Here is an 18,852-nt window from a genome sequence, read left to right on the forward strand (position 1 = left end):
CATGCAGTCAAATGTGGACGGTTGATTGGCCGGCAAACCAAAAACGTTGAAGAAAGGCTGTCCCAAGGTGGCCGGCCGGGCCGACCGAGACTGTGGTGACTCTGGCGGATAGACTCCTTGGCTGCTCTCAAGGAGAGGGGCTATGTTGACTCTGGTTTTTCTTCAAAATGCTCAAGTCTTTCGCCTTTTACTAAAGAATTCCGTGGAGAGGAACGTCCAAGAGTTTAAGTTATTTTTGGTGGGCTTTGCTGTATGTCTGCGCCCTTTGAGTGTGTCAAATGTCAAGCAGCTGTCCGTCATGGCTCAGAGGTGCACTTAGATCACCTGGGGGTGGAGGTGAGCAGCAGCAGCCTTTGTTATGCGCACTTCAGAAACACGGCACCACAACAAGTAACTTGTGCGCCAAGATCTTGAGTTGGCCCCAGACACTGGTGGGCCATCGCTTCTCGGCCTTTTGGCTAAGATCAAGTGTAGTATCTGTTCTTATCAGTTTAATATCTGATATGTCCTCTATATGGGGATTAAATATTAAATGCATTTTTGAGCATTGGGCGGTGAAACCTTGGGCTTGCTCTCTTCACTCCTTGCATTGACCTGGTATTGCAGTGCCACCAGGAACGGTGCACCGTTCTCTTTTTTTCTGTGAAAACCAAAGCAAGGCTGAAACTGGAAGGACATTAACGTGTGCCCGTGCGTCAACGTAATTGCAAGCCCACGTTTCTTGTAAGGAAGCAGCAGTGTAAAAGGGTGCTGCAGTGTAAAAGCGTGCTGCAGTGTAAAAGCTTACAGCACCTGGTATTCCCAGGCGGTCTCCCATCCAAGTACTAACCAGGCCCGACCCTGCTTAGCTTCCGAGATCAGACGAGATCGGGCGTGCTCAGGGTGGTGTGGCCGTAAGCCGACGGGCAGGTGACACAGACTCCTTTTATAGACCAGGCAAGGCCCCCTGCTCGTGGAGGGGCTCAAAAGGCAGCCTTCCGAACACACTGCACTTGAGCCTTTATCGCCACTACCTGCTACACTCTATTCCAGTATAAGAAGCTACACCGAGATGGGTAAGCTGCTGTTGGTGCCGTCAGGTGCAGTTGTTGCTGAATCGATAGGAAATGACAGCCAGGTATGCCAGTGAAAAGGTCGAGTGTTTCCTCTCCAATGTGTGCTGGAGGTTGAAGTTGAACACAGCACAGCATTAACGAGCACCTGAGTCAAGGCATTGGACTCTGGGACTATTCATTTCCTGCACCATCAGCCAAAGAGCTGTGTCTGGGAACAGCCACCCAGTGCTGGGCAAGTACACCTCATACTTACCTGGCAGGGGAGATACCATGATCAAGAAGGTGGTTCACCCAGGGCGAGGCTCAGCCATTGCACTCTGGTTGTGCTGACCCCTGCAAATTCCCCAAACGTGGGAATCTTGACTGCATAATTTTTGCTAGTGGGGTACTGCGTCCGCGCTCTCCCCCGATGACGTAGTTGTAAGCAAAGGTCAGCCGCCCAAGGTTCCGCCTTGTGTGCCCATCTCCAGGCTTCTCACGTGCTCGCAGAGCGACGTCCCCAGTATTTCCAAGTTGCTGGGAATGGGATGGTTGTGGGTGTTGTCTTTTAGCTCTAAGGAAATGTCATGCTCCCTTTCCCGGCTCTTTGTAGGTAGAACTGGATTGTTGGAGATGGATCCATGGCCATCATGCCAAGGGTTAATACTTTGGCGCTTGCTCCGTCCACTCCTGTACATTGACCTGATATTGAAGCGATGCCAGGAGCAGCTCACCATTTCAGAAGCCCGGAGGAGTTGGGAAACGGCCCGGCAGTTTGTACTGCTCGGTGTGACACAGAGCTGCTTTGCTCATGCACTCACATCTACCACTAAACCTTGGAGGTGTCCCCCGTGAGCGAGGAATGTGCCACAGCCTCAGCGGTTGATAGAAAACTGCAGCACACAACCAACGGTAAGAATGCGCTTCCAAACATGCAGTCAAATGTGGGCGGTTGATTGGCCGGCAAACCAAAAACGTTGAAGAAAGGCTGTCCCAAGGTGGCCGGCCGGGCCGACCGAGACTGTGGTGACTCTGGCGGATAGACTCCTTGGCTGCTCTCAAGGAGAGGGGCTATGTTGACTCTGGTTTTTCTTCAAAATGCTCAAGTCTTTCGCCTTTTACTAAAGACTTCCGTGGAGAGGAACGTCCAAGAGTTTAAGTTATTTTTGGTGGGCTTTGCTGTATGGCTGCGCCCTTTGAGTGTGTCAAATGTCAAGCAGCTGTCCGTCATGGCTCAGAGGTGCACTTAGATCACCTGGGGGTGGAGGTGAGCAGCAGCAGCCTTTGTTATGCGCACTTCAGAAACACGGCACCACAACAAGTAACTTGTGCGCCAAGATCTTGAGTTGGCCCCAGACACTGGTGGGCCATCGCTTCTCGGCCTTTTGGCTAAGATCAAGTGTAGTATCTGTTCTTATCAGTTTAATATCTGATATGTCCTCTATATGGGGATTAAATATTAAATGCATTTTTGAGCATTGGGCGGTGAAACCTTGGGCTTGCTCTCTTCACTCCTTGCATTGACCTGGTATTGCAGTGCCACCAGGAACGGTGCACCGTTCTCTTTTTTTCTGTGAAAACCAAAGCAAGGCTGAAACTGGAAGGACATTAACGTGTGCCCGTGCGTCAACGTAATTGCAAGCCCACGTTTCTTGTAAGGAAGCAGCAGTGTAAAAGCTTACAGCACCTGGTATTCCCAGGCGGCCTCCCATCCAAGTACTAACCAGGCCCGACCCTGCTTAGCTTCCGAGATCAGACGAGATCGGGCGTGCTCAGGGTGGTGTGGCCGTAAGCCGACGGGCAGGTGACACAGACTCCTTTTATAGACCAGGCAAAGCCCCCTGCTCGTGGAGGGGCTCAAAAGGCAGCCTTCCGAACACACTGCACTTGAGCCTTTATCGCCACTACCTGCTACACTCTATTCCAGTATTAGGAAGCTACACCGAGATGGGTAAGCTGCTGTTGGTGCCGTCAGGTGCAGTTGTTGCTGAATCGATAGGAAATGACAGCCAGGTATGCCAGTGAAAAGGTCGAGTGTTTCCTCTCCAATGTGTGCTGGAGGTTGAAGTTGAACACAGCACAGCATTAACGAGCACCTGAGTCAAGGCATTGGACTCTGGGACTATCCATTTCCTGCACCATCAGCCAAAGAGCTGTGTCTGGGAACAGCCACCCAGTGCTGGGCAAGTACACCTCATATTTACCTGGCAGGGGAGATACCATGATCAAGAAGGTGGTTCACCCAGGGCGAGGCTCAGCCATTGCACTCTGGTTGTGCTGACCCCTGCAAATTCCCCAAACGTGGGAATCTTGACTGCATATTTTTTGCTAGTGGGGTACTGCGTCCGCGCTCTCCCCCGATGACGTAGTTGTAAGCAAAGGTCAGCCGCCCAAGGTTCCGCCTTGTGTGCCCATCTCCAGGCTTCTCACGTGCTCGCAGAGCGACGTCCCCAGTATTTCCAAGTTGCTGGGAATGGGATGGTTGTGGGTGTTGTCTTTTAGCTCTAAGGAAATGTCATGCTCCCTTTCCCGGCTCTTTGTAGGTAGAACTGGATTGTTGGAGATGGATCCATGGCCATCATGCCAAGGGTTAATACTTTGGCGCTTGCTCCGTCCACTCCTGTACATTGACCTGATATTGAAGCGATGCCAGGAGCAGCTCACCATTTCAGAAGCCCGGAGGAGTTGGGAAACGGCCCGGCAGTTTGTACTGCTCGGTGTGACACAGAGCTGCTTTGCTCATGCACTCACATCTACCACTAAACCTTGGAGGTGTCCCCCGTGAGCGAGGAATGTGCCACAGCCTCAGCGGTTGATAGAAAACTGCAGCACACAACCAACGGTAAGAATGCGCTTCCAAACATGCAGTCAAATGTGGGCGGTTGATTGGCCGGCAAACCAAAAACGTTGAAGAAAGGCTGTCCCAAGGTGGCCGGCCGGGCCGACCGAGACTGTGGTGACTCTGGCGGATAGACTCCTTGGCTGCTCTCAAGGAGAGGGGCTATGTTGACTCTGGTTTTTCTTCAAAATGCTCAAGTCTTTCGCCTTTTACTAAAGACTTCCGTGGAGAGGAACGTCCAAGAGTTTAAGTTATTTTTGGTGGGCTTTGCTGTATGGCTGCGCCCTTTGAGTGTGTCAAATGTCAAGCAGCTGTCCGTCACGGCTCAGAGGTGCACTTAGATCACCTGGGGGTGGAGGTGAGCAGCGGCAGCCTTTGTTATGCGCACTTCAGAAACACGGCACCACAACAAGTAACTTGTGCGCCAAGATCTTGAGTTGGCCCCAGACACTGGTGGGCCATCGCTTCTCGGCCTTTTGGCTAAGATCAAGTGTAGTATCTGTTCTTATCAGTTTAATATCTGATATGTCCTCTATATGGGGATTAAATATTAAATGCATTTTTGAGCATTGGGCGGTGAAACCTTGGGCTTGCTCTCTTCACTCCTTGCATTGACCTGGTATTGCAGTGCCACCAGGAACGGTGCACCGTTCTCTTTTTTTCTGTGAAAACCAAAGCAAGGCTGAAACTGGAAGGACATTAACGTGTGCCCGTGCGTCAACGTAATTGCAAGCCCACGTTTCTTGTAAGGAAGCAGCAGTGTAAAAGCGTGCTGCAGTGTAAAAGCGTGCTGCAGTGTAAAAGCGTGCTGCAGTGTAAAAGCTTACAGCACCTGGTATTCCCAGGCGGTCTCCCATCCAAGTACTAACCAGGCCCGACCCTGCTTAGCTTCCGAGATCAGACGAGATCGGGCGTGCTCAGGGTGGTGTGGCCGTAAGCCGACGGGCAGGTGACACAGACTCCTTTTATAGACCAGGCAAGGCCCCCTGCTCGTGGAGGGGCTCAAAAGGCAGCCTTCCGAACACACTGCACTTGAGCCTTTATCGCCACTACCTGCTACACTCTATTCCAGTATTAGGAAGCTACACCGAGATGGGTAAGCTGCTGTTGGTGCCGTCAGGTGCAGTTGTTGCTGAATCGATAGGAAATGACAGCCAGGTATGCCAGTGAAAAGGTCGAGTGTTTCCTCTCCAATGTGTGCTGGAGGTTGAAGTTGAACACAGCACAGCATTAACGAGCACCTGAGTCAAGGCATTGGACTCTGGGACTATCCATTTCCTGCACCATCGGCCAAAGAGCTGTGTCTGGGAACAGCCACCCAGTGCTGGGCAAGTACACCTCATACTTACCTGGCAGGGGAGATACCATGATCAAGAAGGTGGTTCACCCAGGGCGAGGCTCAGCCATTGCACTCTGGTTGTGCTGACCCCTGCAAATTCCCCAAACGTGGGAATCTTGACTGCATATTTTTTGCTAGTGGGGTACTCCGTCCGTGCTCTCCCCCGATGACGTAGTTGTAAGCAAAGGTCAGCCGCCCAAGGTTCCGCCTTGTGTGCCCATCTCCAGGCTTCTCACGTGCTCGCAGAGCGACGTCCCCAGTATTTCCAAGTTGCTGGGAATGGGATGGTTGTGGGTGTTGTCTTTTAGCTCTAAGGAAATGTCATGCTCCCTTTCCCGGCTCTTTGTAGGTAGAACTGGATTGTTGGAGATGGATCCATGGCCATCATGCCAAGGGTTAATACTAGTGATGGTGAGATGAAGCCTCATGAGGCATTGAACCACTTGAGCCAATTGGTTCGAGAAAGGGTTCATTTCTCGAAGCTTCATGTGCACACGAAACCACCTACTGGCCAAGTGTATAATCACAGGCAGCTGTATCTGAACCACATAATGTGTGATGAATTGAATTTTTGTGTCTGTTAGAAAGTCTTCCCAAAATGGTAATATCATAATATGGCAGGTTGTGCAATGTTTTTCTGAAAATGGCATGGGCGTAATCAGGCAGAGGACAGTGAAAGTGCTTGTGGAACTAGGAAAAGGGCACAGATTATGCTTGTGAAACTTGGACAATGATGAACCTCGCTGGCTCCATCCTATATCACCTATCCTACTCTCCTCCCTCTCCTAAATCTCTATCTCTCCCTAAACTCTCCAAACTATATAAACGCTGTCCAAACTCTAGTATCCAAACTCTCCAAACTATCCAAACTCTCAACTGACCGCAACTCTCCTTCAAAAACCCACATTTTGAATGCAGCCTATATAGGGGTCTATATAGCTGTAAAACCTCGCGCTAAATCTGAACCACTTCACGAAGTAATCACGTGGTACAGCCGGGCAGCGAGGCTTCGGACGTCATCATTTTTGGCTCCTCCCCTAAATGAAGCAAGCCTCGATACGCGCATCGCGGAAACGCCCCCTCCCCTACTCGGCACACGCTTCGAAGCCTCGAAACGGAACGTCACATCACTAGGCGAAAGACTTGAGCATTTTGAAGAAAAACCAGAGTCACCATAGCCCCTCTCCTTGAGAGCAGCCAAGGAGTCTATCCGCCAGAGTCACCACAGTCTCGGCTGGCCCGGCCGGCCACCTTGGGACAGCCTTTCTTCAACGTTTTTGGTTTGCCGGCCAATCAACCGCCCTCATTTGACTGCATGTTTGGAAGCGCATTCTTACCGTTGGTTGTGTGCTGCAGTTTTCTATCAACCGCTGAGGCTGTGGCACATTCCTCGCTCACGGGGGACACCTCCAAGGTTTAGTGGTAGATGTGAGTGCATGAGCAAAGCAGCTCTGTGTCACACCGAGCAGTACAAACTGCCGGGCCGTTTCCCAACTCCTCCGGGCTTCTGAAATGGTGAGCTGCTCCTGGCATCGCTTCAATATCAGGTCAATGTACAGGAGTGGACGGAGCAAGCGCCAAAGTATTAACCCTTGGCATGATGGCCATGGATCCATCTCCAACAATCCAGTTCTACCTACAAAGAGCCGGGAAAGGGAGCATGACATTTCCTTAGAGCTAAAAGACAACACCCACAACCATCCCATTCCCAGCAACTTGGAAATACTGGGGACGTCGCTCTGCGAGCACGTGAGAAGCCTGGAGATGGGCACACAAGGCGGAACCTTGGGCGGCTGACCTTTGCTTACAACTACGTCATCGGGGGAGAGCGCGGACGCAGTACCCCACTAGCAAAAAATATGCAGTCAAGATTCCCACGTTTGGGGAATTTGCAGGGGTCAGCACAACCAGAGTGCAATGGCTGAGCCTCGCCCTGGGTGAACCACCTTCTTGATCATGGTATCTCCCCTGCCAGGTAAGTATGAGGTGTACTTGCCCAGCACTGGGTGGCTGTTCCCAGACACAGCTCTTTGGCCGATGGTGCAGGAAATGGATAGTCCCAGAGTCCAATGCCTTGACTCAGGTGCTCGTTAATGCTGTGCTGTGTTCAACTTCAACCTCCAGCACACATTGGAGAGGAAACACTCGACCTTTTCACTGGCATACCTGGCTGTCATTTCCTATCGATTCAGCAACAACTGCACCTGACGGCACCAACAGCAGCTTACCCATCTCGGTGTAGCTTCCTAATACTGGAATAGAGTGTAGCAGGTAGTGGCGATAAAGGCTCAAGTGCAGTGTGTTCGGAAGGCTGCCTTTTGAGCCCCTCCACGAGCAGGGGGCCTTGCCTGGTCTATAAAAGGAGTCTGTGTCACCTGCCCGTCGGCTTACGGCCACACCACCCTGAGCACGCCCGATCTAAGCTAAGCAGGGTCGGGCCTGGTTAGTACTTGGATGGGAGACCGCCTGGGAATACCAGGTGCTGTAAGCTTTTACACTGCAGCACGCTTTTACACTGCTGCTTCCTTACAAGAAAGGTGGGCTTGCAATTACGTTGACGCACGGGCACACGTTAATGTCCTTCCAGTTTCAGCCTTGCTTTGGTTTTCACAGAAAAAAAGAGAACGGTGCACCGTTCCTGGTGGCACTGCAATACCAGGTCAATGCAAGGAGTGAAGAGAGCAAGCCCCAGGTTTCACCGCCCAATGCTCAAAAATGCATTTAATATTTAATCCCCATATAGAGGACATATCAGATATTAAACTGATAAGAACAGATACTACACTTGATCGTAGCCAAAAGGCCGAGAAGCGATGGCCCACCAGTGTCTTGGGCCAACTCAAGATCTTGGCGCACAAGTTACTTGTTGTGGTGCCATGTTTCTGAAGTGCGCATAACAAAGGCTGCTGCCGATCACCTCCGCCCCCAGGTGATCTAAGCGCACCTCTGAGCCGTGACGGACAGCTGCTTGACATTTGACACACTCAAAGGGCGCAGCCATACAGCAAAGCCCACCAAAAATAACTTAAACTCTCGGACGTTCCTCTCCACGGAAGTCTTTAGTAAAAGGCGAAAGACTTGTGCATTTTGAAGAAAAACAGAGTCGACATAGCCCCTCTCCTTGAGAGCAGCCAAGGAGTCTATCCGCCGGAGTCACCACAGTCTCGGTCGGCCCGGCCGGCCACCTTGGGACAGCCTTTCTTCAACGTTTTTGGTTTGCCGGCCAATCAACCGCCCACATTTGACTGCATGTTTGGAAGCGCATTCTTACTGTTGGTTGTGTGCTGCAGTTTTCTATCAATCGCTGAGGCTGTGGCACATTCCTCGCTCCCGGGCACACCTCCAAGGTTTAGTGGTAGATGTGAGTGCATGAGCAAAGCAGCTCTGTGTCACACCGAGCAGTACAAACTGCCGGGCCGTTTCCCAGCTCCTCCGGGCTTCTGAAATGGTGAGCTGCTCCTGGCATCGCTTCAATATCAGGTCAATGTACAGGAGTGGACGGAACAAGCGCCAAAGTATTAACCCTTGGCATGATGGCCATGGATCCATCTCCAACAATCCAGTTCTCCTACAAAGAGCCGGGAAAGGGAGCATGACATTTCCTTAGAGCTAAAAGACAACACCCACAACCATCCCATTCCCAGCAACTTGGAAAGACAGGGGATGTCGCTCTGCGAGCACGTGAGAAGCCTGGAGATGGGCACACAAGGCGGAACTTTGGGCGGCTGACCTTTGCTTACAACTACGTCATCGGGGGAGAGCGCGGACGCAGTACCCCACCAGCAAAAATTATGCAGTCAAGATTCCCACGTTTGGGGAATTTGCAGGGGTCAGCACAACCAGAGTGCAATGGCTGAGCCTCGCCCTGGGTGAACCACCTTCTTGATCATGGTGTGTCCCCTGCCAGGTAAGTATGAGGTGAACTTGCCCAGCACTGGGTGGCTGTTCCCAGACACAGCTCTTTGGCCGATGGTGCAGGAAATGGATAGTCCCAGAGTCCAATGCCTTGACTCAGGTGCTCGTTAATGCTGTGCTGTGTTCAACTTCAACCTCCAGCACACATTGGAGAGGAAACACTCGACCTTTTCACTGGCATACCTGGCTGTCATTTCCTATAGATTCAGCAACAACTGGACCTGACGGCACCAACAGCAGCTTACCCATCTCGGTGTAGCTTCCAAATACTGGAATAGAGTGTAGCAGGTAGTGGCGATAAAGGCTCAAGTGCAGTGTGTTCGGAAGGCTGACTTTTGAGCCCCTCCACGAGCAGGGGGCCTTGCCTGGTCTATAAAAGGAGTCTGTGTCACCTGCCCGTCGGCTTACGGCCACACCACCCTGAGCACGCCCGATCTCGTCTGATCTCGGAAGCTAAGCAGGGTCGGGCCTGGTTAGTACTTGGATGGGAGACCGCCTAGGAATACCAGGTGCTGTAAGCTTTTACACTGCAGCACGCTTTACACTGCTGCTTCCTTACAAGAAACGTGGGCTTGCAATTACGTTGACGCACGGGCACACATTAATGTCCTTCCAGTTTCAGCCTTGCTTTGGTTTTCACAGAAAAAAAAAAGAGAACGGTGCACCGTTCCTGGTGGCACTGCAATACCAGGTCAATGCAAGGAGTGAAGAGAGCAAGCCCCAGGCTTCACCGCCCAATGCTCAAAAATGCATTTAATATTTAATCCCCATATAGAGGACATATCAGATATTAAACTGATAAGAACAGATGCTACACTTGATCTTAGCCAAAAGCAGTGCCGGCCCTGAGTAATTTGGTGCCCTAGGCAAGATTTTAGCTGGTGCCCCCTTGCATCGCTGCAGTCAATTTCACAATCAACTTTCATACAATCACACAGAAACTGCATGTGTGTACTCAAGATTTTATTTCTTTGAGTAAAAAATATCACACCAAATAAGGCAAACATATTAAGCCGAACACTGCACACGAAAACAAGTGACATAAAATGAATTAAAAATACAATTTAAATATAGTATTGCACAAAATAATAAATTATGAAACCAGTGCAGACATAACAACACACACTATTGCACACAGTATAAGAAAAAAAAATGAGAGACCTCTTGATTCACCGGGCTGTGCAGAGGTAGACGGGACAGGAGTACCTGATGCTGTGTCACTGGGCTGTGCAGAGGTAGACAGGACAGCAGCACCTGATGCTGTGTCACTCGGGGTGGTACTGAAATATTTTAAAAGTGCATCTGAAGAGAGAAGAGAAGTATATGTATGTGATGACTGCATGTTAATAAAAAAAAACAGATGCTTGGTGTGCTATACATGAGACTAACATAGACTAATAATGAAAATGTGATGAGATTCATTCAACTTTATTGTCATTGCAATGCAATTCAGTCTAACCACAGTGCAAAAACCAGTATATGCATATATAGCCTATGAATGATATGGGAAAGCTAAGGTATGAAATATTAACTGTCATACACTTTAACTGCACTTTAACACTGATGTAAACTTTAACCAACATAAACTGTGACACATAAAACCAAAGGCTTACAAGCACCCTATTACAAAGGGGATGGACAACTAAAAGCCTTTTAGCTGACATACAAGCAGGAAAGACCTGTAAAATAACACCTGAACAGGCCTAACGTTAAGTTTCCAAACGTCCCTGATGAATTTAAGGTGTAGTAACATTAACACACGTCAACTCAGCTATTTATTGATTATTAAACAATGTTGCTATTGTCCGAAGTAAGCTAGCAAGCTAACACTCTGCTCCAACAACGGTAACTACAATGCATTGAACTATTAATTTCATGCACTTCATCACATTGACATTACTGTACCTCTATCTTTTTCACGTTTTTCTTCCTCTTCTTTCCTTCTTTTCCTTCCTTGGGCGCCAGATGGCTTCAGTCTTTTGGACATAATTTCGATACAGTGTCATTAATCTTTTTCTTCGTCTCTGGGTCACGGTCCGGTCAGATTCAGGCAGCTGGCCTCTTGACCCCGCCCCCCTCACCTCTGTGAGCAACGGCTCGTTTCACCCAGAAAAAAGGCTTCTGCATTATTTAATAGTCTTTGCTTGACTTCAAAGGCTTGCCCTCTATGTGAACCCAAACAAAAGTCTGGTTTTGTTTACACAGGTGCAATTACAGGTAAACACAATGTTTCACTTTGTTTGGGGCTCAATTCATCCTGACTGTCAAAGACACAGCCTCAGACGCTGAAGACCTCGACCTCATCAACATCAGTCACAATGTACTGAAAAAGAAAAAGGTTAAGTAATTTATCAAAACTGACCCTAAGCCTATCATATTATAGTGATTACATGTAAAAATAATAACATCAAATCAAACATAAGGTAGATGTTTTGTATGACCTGTGTGATCATCCGTTTCTGATGAAGTTTAAAATCCATAATTTGTATTAGTAGTTTATGATTTCACTTTCACTGAACTCAGTACCACTTATACTTCATATACTAGTAGTATGGAGTACTTTTACTGTATACGTTTTGGAGGAATATAGGGTCAAAGTTCACTTTTTGTAACAAACAATAGGGTAATAATTTTTGATGAAGTATAAAATCCTTATTTTTTATCAGTAGTTTATGATTTTACGTTCACTGGACTCAGTACCTCTTGTACTTCATATGCTAGTAATATGAAGTACTTTTAATGTATACTTTTGGAGTAACATGGACTCCCTTCACTCCTTTTTTTCAATTTTACGTAAACTGCAATAACCAAGCAGTTTTATTTCTGGTTTTCAAAATAAAGTCCTATTGGAAGCGATTACAACATACTGAAAAACAAATGTTCAAATTATATGTCAATTTAATTTATTATATAACAATTATATCACATTATAGTGATTACATGTAAAATACGTGTTGAATATTTTCTAGATTCTGTCATTTTTCAGCTTCTTATATGTGAATATTTTTTAGTTTCTGTAATTTTTCATCTTCTTAAATGTGAATATTTTGTAGTTTCTGTCATTTTTCAGCTTCTTAAATGTGAATATTTTTGACTTTCGTTTGCAATTACAGATAAACACAATACACTTTGTTTGGGGCTCAATTCATCCTGACGGTCAAGACACAGCCTGAGACACTGAAGCGCACAACCTCATCAACCATCAGTTACAATGTACTGATTATATATTAATTATATATCAAAACTTACCCTAACCCTATCATATTATAGTGATTACATGTAAAATAATTACATCAAATCAAGCATAAGGTAGATGTATTGTATGACTTTTGTAATCATCCTTTTTAATTATAAAATATATTCATATATTAGTAGTATGGAGTACTTTTACAGTATACTTATTGAGTAATCCTGGGTCAAATTTCCCTTCTTTTTTTTTTACACTTGAACAATGATAAAAACGTTCTTCTTGGTGCCAGTGATTTTATTGTGCAAGAAACACTGTGAATCTGTGAATATAGTAGAGAAGACGTTCATGAATAACCATCAATAATCTGTGTGGCGCTGTCTTACTGTGTACTTCTAGTGGCAGTCACTCATTCATCATCCTCACACTGACACCTACTGGCGAGAAACGGAATTTTTTTGCTGTTTTTTTTTTTACAGATGACCAAGGCCTTTGAAATGATATAAGCAAGAAAAATAATGGGGGGCGTACTTCATATACTAGTAGTATGAAATACTTTTACTGTATATGTTTTGGAGGAATATAGGGTCATAACAGGATAATCATTTTTTGGCCATCAGGCAACTGTAATTCCACAGTATTGTGTTGTCAGCTGCCTAAATTATGTAAAATCCGATTAATGCTATGTTATTTATTCAAATCAAGTCTCTAACACAACAAAATGTGTGATAAATGAAGGGCTCTGAATACTTTTCAGATGCACTGTATTGATACATGATTTTCTTCACACATTTTGAATTTGAAAATGCTCAGTGGGACCTGAGGAAGTGGACCTGAGGTTTTGCCAATCCTCACAGCAGGCTCCCTGCTAAGTGAAATTCTTTTTTGTGTTTGGGATACAACTGCTCAAATGGATCAAATACCTGAAACTGTGTGAGAATTCCAATTGTGGGAAAAAGAAATGCAAATAATTTCATGACCACTGTCTTATATAATCTAGTAACATGTATTGATATAGACACACAGGAGCTATATGCACAACCGCCCACACCTGAAAAAAAAACACTGAAAAATACATACCCACACACACATCATATATGGTGTTGAGAGAAATAATGTTTAGAACCACTTTTAAATAACCTTGTTGATGCTGTCTCTGTGTATCCTGAAAGTTTTTCTTGCACATACAGTGATAAAAGATAAAATTCTCCTCCATGGTCCACCCTCACTTGGTCCCAAAGGCCATAGGTCTCAACAGCATTCCTGCTTAAGCAATGAAAAGGGAAATAAAAGATAAAAAGAAATTAACCGGCTCATTCTGTCATGAGGCCTTGTCTCAAATTCCACATCCTATCACAAGTTCATAAGACATATTTTAACATCAGGGGGTAGAGTGGCTCAGTGGTTAAGACCAGTACTCTGTGTGCGAAAGACACCATGGTCTTAATGGTCGCAAGTTCGACTCCACCCCTGGCTGATTGTACTCAATTCTATTGTTAGTCCCTTTGGATAAAAGTGTCTGCTAAATGACATGTAATGTAAAACTTTGATGGGTTCATCAACTGGCTGCTGCTTCACAGTATGTATCCTTTCATTTATAAGACCACCTAAATACATAAAATACAATACAAACTTTTTTTTCTAAAACTTTAACCCATGTCATGCTTCATTAGAAAATGTAGAAAAAGGATTTAACTACAAAAAAATCCAACAGGGAAAAGACTTTCAAGTGACCTAAACATTGTTCAAACCAGGCAGTCCATTCCAAGTTGGTTCCTTTCTCTCTCACACACACACACGCTGTCTCACACACACACACACACACACACACATTTTGGGAGGCAGGTTCTCATAAGATTAACTTTTAACTCGCATTAGATTAACTTTTTACTAGGAGCACAGTAGCCCCTAACTGAACATTTTAGGAGAGCAAGCAAAACATTTAGGGGCGCACACCTTAAATTGACTTGCAAAGCAAATATTCATATTTCCTCTCATTTTCAGTGTATTACTGATCAATACTTTGATAATAATTACATGTCATTTAGCAGACGCTTTTATCCAAAGCGACTTACAGTAAGTGCATTTAAACATTTGGGTACAAATAAGAGCTAGAAGTAAGTAAGAGCTTCAAGTAAACCAAACTATGAAGTGCTAGTCATAAGTGCGATGTATACGTTTTTTTTTTTGTCGTCGTCATCGTCTTAGTCGAGGTAGAGTCGGAAGAAATGTGTTTTTAGTCGGCGGCGGAAGATGTGGAGGCTTTCCGCTGTCCGGATGTCGATGGGGAGCTCGTTCCACCATTTGGGAGCGAGGACAGTGAACAGTCTCGAGTTCTGCGAATACTTTTGCGATCCTCTCAGTGAGGGGGCAGCGAGCTGTTTAGTATTCTAAGTGAATTTTATTGTGCACTTGTTTATTGAAGAATAAAAGGTGGATTGCCTTCTCCGGGTAGGGAATGACTCCTTGCCCCAGGTGAAGGAGTTCAAGTATCTCGGGGTCTCGGGGTTCACGAGTGAGGGGACGAGGGAGCCGGAGATGGGCCGGAGAATCGGAGCGGCTGGTGCGGTACTGCATTCGCTTTACCGCACAGTTGTGACGAAAAGGGAGCTGAGCTGGAAGGCAAAGCTCTCGATCTACCGGTCAGTCTTCGTTCCTATCCTCACCTATGGTCATGAAGGTTGGGTCATGACCGAAAGAACGAGATCGCGGGTACAAGCGGCCGAAATGGGATTCCTCAGGAGAGTGGCTGGCTTTTCCCTTAGAGATAGGGTGAGAAGCTCGGTCATCCGGGGGGAGCTCGGAGTAGAACCGCTGCTCCTTCATGTTGAAAGGAGCCAGTTGAGGTGGTTCGGGCATCTGGTGAGGATGCCTCCTGGGCGCCTCCCGAGGGAGGTATATCAGGCACGTCCAGCTGGGAGGAGGCCTCGGGGTAGACCTGGGACAAGGTGGAGAGATTACATCTCCACTCTGGCCTGGGAACGCCTCGGGATCCCTCAGTCGGAGCTGGTTAATGCGGCTCAGGAAAAGGAAGTTTGGGTAACCCTAACCCTTGCTGAAACTGCTGCCCCCGCGGCCCGGCCCCGGATAAGCGGAGGATGATGATGATGATGATGATGATGACTTGTTTATTGAAGAATAAGATCACAAAAGAGACATCAAGTGTACAGAAAATACAATCACTCTCATTACAGTACAATTATTAACTAGTGCTTGAAGTGGCCCGGTACTGTCCAGTTCACAGAACCAGCACTTTTATTTCCGTACAGGCACTTCTCACAAGATGCCGGTAATCTCTTGAGATAATCAGTCCAATTCATGATTATGGTCCAGAGCAATAATGTCTCAGGGTACACTATGTGACGTTCACCTGTTCTCACAAAAGTCTAGTGTTTATTCATTGAGTTTAGAGTTTTTATTTTCTATCTAATCTCTATCTGGAAGATAGACCATCATCATGCTTCAAAAGCAGAGTTAGCTCATCCACACACTCATACTTTCTGATATAATAAAAATAAACATGCCTGCCTGGGGAGCCGCCGATCCTGTGGTCCCGCTGGCACGACTCGTTCGAGCCACAGCTTGGGGAGCGAGGGGCAACGGATCTTCGGGGTTAGGGGTTAGGGTTAGGGGTTAGGCCTTGATGTCGCAGGAAGGCAGAGCGCCACAGCACGTCGGCCCTGTGGTAACTGTGGTTCTTCCTCTCACCCCACACGCGCACCGACCTGTCCAGCCACAGGACAGAGATGCCAACGCTGTGGTAGACTGAACCCCTTCTCCAGAGTGTGCCGCTCTGTGCCCACCTCTACAAACCCCCGACCTCGTCTGTCCCGCCCGTCCAGCCCATCCACGATCCACTCTGTTGGCTCCAGCGTAAAGGCATTTAAGTGGTGCACTGTGGAGCTGGATGATGTGTGCCTGCCACTGTTGTTGGACACTGCGGCCTCTAGGTCTCTGCTCAGCGAGTCCACAGTCCGGCAGCTCTATCCCCAACAAACTATCAGGGCGGGCGCAGAGGAGCTGTACAGTTATGGCCACACTAAGATCGGCATGGTGGGCCCCGTTACCTTCTCTGTGCTCTACGGCTCGAAATCCCTGCCACCATTCACCTTCCAGGTGTCCCACCATGATGCCAACCTCCTTGGGTTTGATCTGTTCTGCGCCTTGGGCTTCTCTGATACCAGACAAATATCCACTACCTACGATGGAGGAGCTGTCTCAGTTCCATGGCTCCACGGTCTTCTCCAAACTTGATCTTCGCCAGGGCTACTTGCAGGTTCCCCTACACCCTGACAGCCGCAACCTCACTGCCTTTGTGTCGCACATGGGGTCTTCCGCTACACCCGCATGCCCTTCGGTCTCAGCGCCGCCCCCAGCTGCTTTCAGAAGATCATGGCCACCATCTTTGCTGGTATCTCGGGTGTGGTCGTGTACCTGGATGACATCGTGGTGCATGGGGAGACAGCTGCAACACATGACGACCGCCTTTCCAGAGTGCTCAATGTGCTCGCTCGCCACAACCTCACGGTGAATGGGGAGAAGTGCATCTTTGCAGTGCCTGTCATCGAGTTTGTGGGGTTCCGTCTAACTGCTTCTGGCCTCAGCCCACTCCACTCAAACGTCGATGCCATCCTGCGCCTGCCTGAGCCCTCCTGCCCTGCACAGCTATCATCATTCCTGGGTATGACTGCCTTCTATCTGCGCTTCCTTCCCTGCTACTCCGAAACCACTGCACCGCTGCACGCCCTCCTCAAACAGGATGCAGCTTGGTCTTGGACCCTGCTTGCTCTACCGCAGTCTCTAGGCTCAAATCGCAGCTCACTTCCCCACCGGTGCTCGCCCACTTTGATTTACAGAGCCCCACATTTGTGACCTGTGATGCCTCTAATGCTGCAGTTGGCGCTGTTCTGTCTAAACTTCAGCAAGGGGGCGAACGCCCAGTGGCGTTTGCTTCAAGGTCACTCACTCCAGCTGAGCAGAAGTACTCTGTTGGTGAGAGGGAAGCGCTGGCTTGTGTCTGGGCATGTGAACGGTGGCATATGTACCTGTACGGACGTCATTTCACGCTGTGGACCACCAGGCCCTAACAGCCCTGCTGGCCACGACGGGATCGGGACACAAGCCACTGCGCCTCTACCGGTGGTCTGAGAGGTTGCAGGCATACAATTTCACCACACAGTTCACGCCTGGTCGGGACAACGTTGTGGCGGACCTGCTCTCCAGAGTCAAGCTTAAGACTGTTGGAGGCGTTGCTCAGGACCCTTCAGAGCCGGAGATTGTCCTCATGCTGCACACGCCCCTCCAAGGAGATAGGCCTTCCCCCACCTCCGCCGCCGCAGCCCCTGCCGTGGCCACCAACACCGTGGCCACCAACACCGTGGACCCACATCCAGGTGGACATCTGCGGTGAACTTCACGGCGTCCCTCAGCACCAACGCTTCCTCCTGGTGGCCTACGACCTTCACTCTAAGTGGCCTGAGGTGCTGCCCACAGGTTCCGTCACTGCCAGTGTGGTCACCGGTTTCCTCTCTTCTCTATTTGCCCATTGGGGTGTGCCCGATACCGTCACGACTGATAATGGGCCCCAGTTCATCTCGGCCGATTTATCTTCCTTCCTGGCGGGGAGGGGAATTAAACACATTAAGACGGCCTTTTACCACCCACAGGCCAATGGTGGCATGGAGCGGTTCAACCAGACCCTCAAGAATGGACTCAGAGCACACCTAGCAGGCGGCCTCCCATTCTTATCAGCACTACAGAGCACCCTGCTTCATTACAGGGCTACGTCGCACACCACGACGGGCAGTTCTCCAGCCATCCTGATGCTGGGACGTGAAATGCAGCTTCCCCTGGATCGCCTACGTCCTCGGAAGGGTGACATTCCAGCAGCACCCTCACTACGCAGGAGAGTGGCAGAGCAGCAGTGTTGCTTGAAGCAGCGTTTTGACAGGAAGCATCGGGTGAAGGGCCTTTCACTTGGTGTGTTAGATTGGGTCCGGATCCGTCGACCCAGTCGGTCCCATAAGCTATTTTCATTCTGGTCTGCACCACAGCAAATCACAGCACAGCTGGGACCAGCGACCTTTCGCCTGGCTGATGGTTCACACTGGCACGCCAGCCGTCTTAGACAGGTGAAACCACCGTCCACCTCTGACCAAGAAGCTGTGGCTGACCATGGGCACACGTTTCCGAGCTGGGACTTCCTGGGAGACCACCCTGAGGTCCCAGTTGGGCAACCGCCCGAAGCGGAATTACCAGCTGAACCTCTACAGCCCAACCTCCGCACATTCCGGGTCCGCCGGAGGCGTCTTTACCTCAGGGACTATGATACTGGGGGGTATTCCATCAAGCAGGCTAAAGGCAAAGCCAAGCTTAAATGGCCAAGTCTGGCTAATATGAGTGAGAGTTCGGTTCCATCAAAGAGGCTGAGATTAGCCCCAACTCAGTAACCATGGAAACTATGGAAACTGAGCCTCAACCCTGTTCCACCAAGGTGGCTAATTATGCTGCCGGGCAAACCTGGTCTGTAGCAGGCTAA

General features: G+C 48.5%; 17 non-coding genes and 2 pseudogenes across 17 annotated transcripts; 11 read left to right on the top strand and 8 right to left on the bottom strand.

Annotated features, from left to right (window-relative positions):
* The first annotated feature begins 146 nt into the window (after nt 1–146).
* LOC131451808 (U5 spliceosomal RNA) lies at nt 147–258 on the top strand. The gene has a single exon (XR_009236645.1). It is a non-coding gene; the product is annotated as a U5 spliceosomal RNA (small nuclear RNA).
* Nucleotides 259–438: 180 nt separating this feature from the next.
* LOC131452187 (U2 spliceosomal RNA) lies at nt 439–631 on the top strand. Its single transcript, XR_009237007.1, has one exon. It is a non-coding gene; the product is annotated as a U2 spliceosomal RNA (small nuclear RNA).
* A 149-nt stretch (nt 632–780) lies between these two features.
* Nucleotides 781–899, bottom strand: LOC131451856 (5S ribosomal RNA). Its single transcript, XR_009236692.1, has one exon. It is a non-coding gene; the product is annotated as a 5S ribosomal RNA (ribosomal RNA).
* Nucleotides 900–1,300: 401 nt separating this feature from the next.
* Nucleotides 1,301–1,464, top strand: LOC131451954 (U1 spliceosomal RNA). The gene has a single exon (XR_009236785.1). It is a non-coding gene; the product is annotated as a U1 spliceosomal RNA (small nuclear RNA).
* Nucleotides 1,465–2,111: 647 nt separating this feature from the next.
* On the top strand, nt 2,112–2,224 carry LOC131451759 (U5 spliceosomal RNA). The gene has a single exon (XR_009236598.1). It is a non-coding gene; the product is annotated as a U5 spliceosomal RNA (small nuclear RNA).
* Nucleotides 2,225–2,403: 179 nt separating this feature from the next.
* LOC131452188 (U2 spliceosomal RNA) lies at nt 2,404–2,596 on the top strand. The gene has a single exon (XR_009237008.1). It is a non-coding gene; the product is annotated as a U2 spliceosomal RNA (small nuclear RNA).
* A 113-nt stretch (nt 2,597–2,709) lies between these two features.
* LOC131451867 (5S ribosomal RNA) lies at nt 2,710–2,828 on the bottom strand. The gene has a single exon (XR_009236703.1). It is a non-coding gene; the product is annotated as a 5S ribosomal RNA (ribosomal RNA).
* A 402-nt stretch (nt 2,829–3,230) lies between these two features.
* On the top strand, nt 3,231–3,394 carry LOC131452045 (U1 spliceosomal RNA). Its single transcript, XR_009236871.1, has one exon. It is a non-coding gene; the product is annotated as a U1 spliceosomal RNA (small nuclear RNA).
* A 647-nt stretch (nt 3,395–4,041) lies between these two features.
* Nucleotides 4,042–4,154, top strand: LOC131451760 (U5 spliceosomal RNA). Its single transcript, XR_009236599.1, has one exon. It is a non-coding gene; the product is annotated as a U5 spliceosomal RNA (small nuclear RNA).
* A 179-nt stretch (nt 4,155–4,333) lies between these two features.
* On the top strand, nt 4,334–4,526 carry LOC131452190 (U2 spliceosomal RNA). Its single transcript, XR_009237009.1, has one exon. It is a non-coding gene; the product is annotated as a U2 spliceosomal RNA (small nuclear RNA).
* A 167-nt stretch (nt 4,527–4,693) lies between these two features.
* On the bottom strand, nt 4,694–4,812 carry LOC131451857 (5S ribosomal RNA). Its single transcript, XR_009236693.1, has one exon. It is a non-coding gene; the product is annotated as a 5S ribosomal RNA (ribosomal RNA).
* A 402-nt stretch (nt 4,813–5,214) lies between these two features.
* On the top strand, nt 5,215–5,378 carry LOC131452060 (U1 spliceosomal RNA). The gene has a single exon (XR_009236885.1). It is a non-coding gene; the product is annotated as a U1 spliceosomal RNA (small nuclear RNA).
* Nucleotides 5,379–7,031: 1,653 nt separating this feature from the next.
* LOC131452002 (U1 spliceosomal RNA) lies at nt 7,032–7,195 on the bottom strand. Its single transcript, XR_009236830.1, has one exon. It is a non-coding gene; the product is annotated as a U1 spliceosomal RNA (small nuclear RNA).
* A 402-nt stretch (nt 7,196–7,597) lies between these two features.
* On the top strand, nt 7,598–7,703 carry LOC131451904 (5S ribosomal RNA; annotated as a pseudogene).
* A 131-nt stretch (nt 7,704–7,834) lies between these two features.
* Nucleotides 7,835–8,027, bottom strand: LOC131452213 (U2 spliceosomal RNA). Its single transcript, XR_009237031.1, has one exon. It is a non-coding gene; the product is annotated as a U2 spliceosomal RNA (small nuclear RNA).
* Nucleotides 8,028–8,206: 179 nt separating this feature from the next.
* LOC131451798 (U5 spliceosomal RNA) lies at nt 8,207–8,318 on the bottom strand. The gene has a single exon (XR_009236635.1). It is a non-coding gene; the product is annotated as a U5 spliceosomal RNA (small nuclear RNA).
* Nucleotides 8,319–8,963: 645 nt separating this feature from the next.
* LOC131452056 (U1 spliceosomal RNA) lies at nt 8,964–9,127 on the bottom strand. Its single transcript, XR_009236882.1, has one exon. It is a non-coding gene; the product is annotated as a U1 spliceosomal RNA (small nuclear RNA).
* A 402-nt stretch (nt 9,128–9,529) lies between these two features.
* Nucleotides 9,530–9,648, top strand: LOC131451863 (5S ribosomal RNA). The gene has a single exon (XR_009236699.1). It is a non-coding gene; the product is annotated as a 5S ribosomal RNA (ribosomal RNA).
* A 133-nt stretch (nt 9,649–9,781) lies between these two features.
* On the bottom strand, nt 9,782–9,982 carry LOC131452227 (U2 spliceosomal RNA; annotated as a pseudogene).
* Between the last annotated feature and the right edge of the window lie 8,870 nt (nt 9,983–18,852).

Source organism: Solea solea, unplaced genomic scaffold (assembly GCF_958295425.1).
Source record: "Solea solea unplaced genomic scaffold, fSolSol10.1 scaffold_48, whole genome shotgun sequence".
NCBI classification, from domain to species: domain Eukaryota; kingdom Metazoa; phylum Chordata; class Actinopteri; order Pleuronectiformes; family Soleidae; genus Solea; species Solea solea.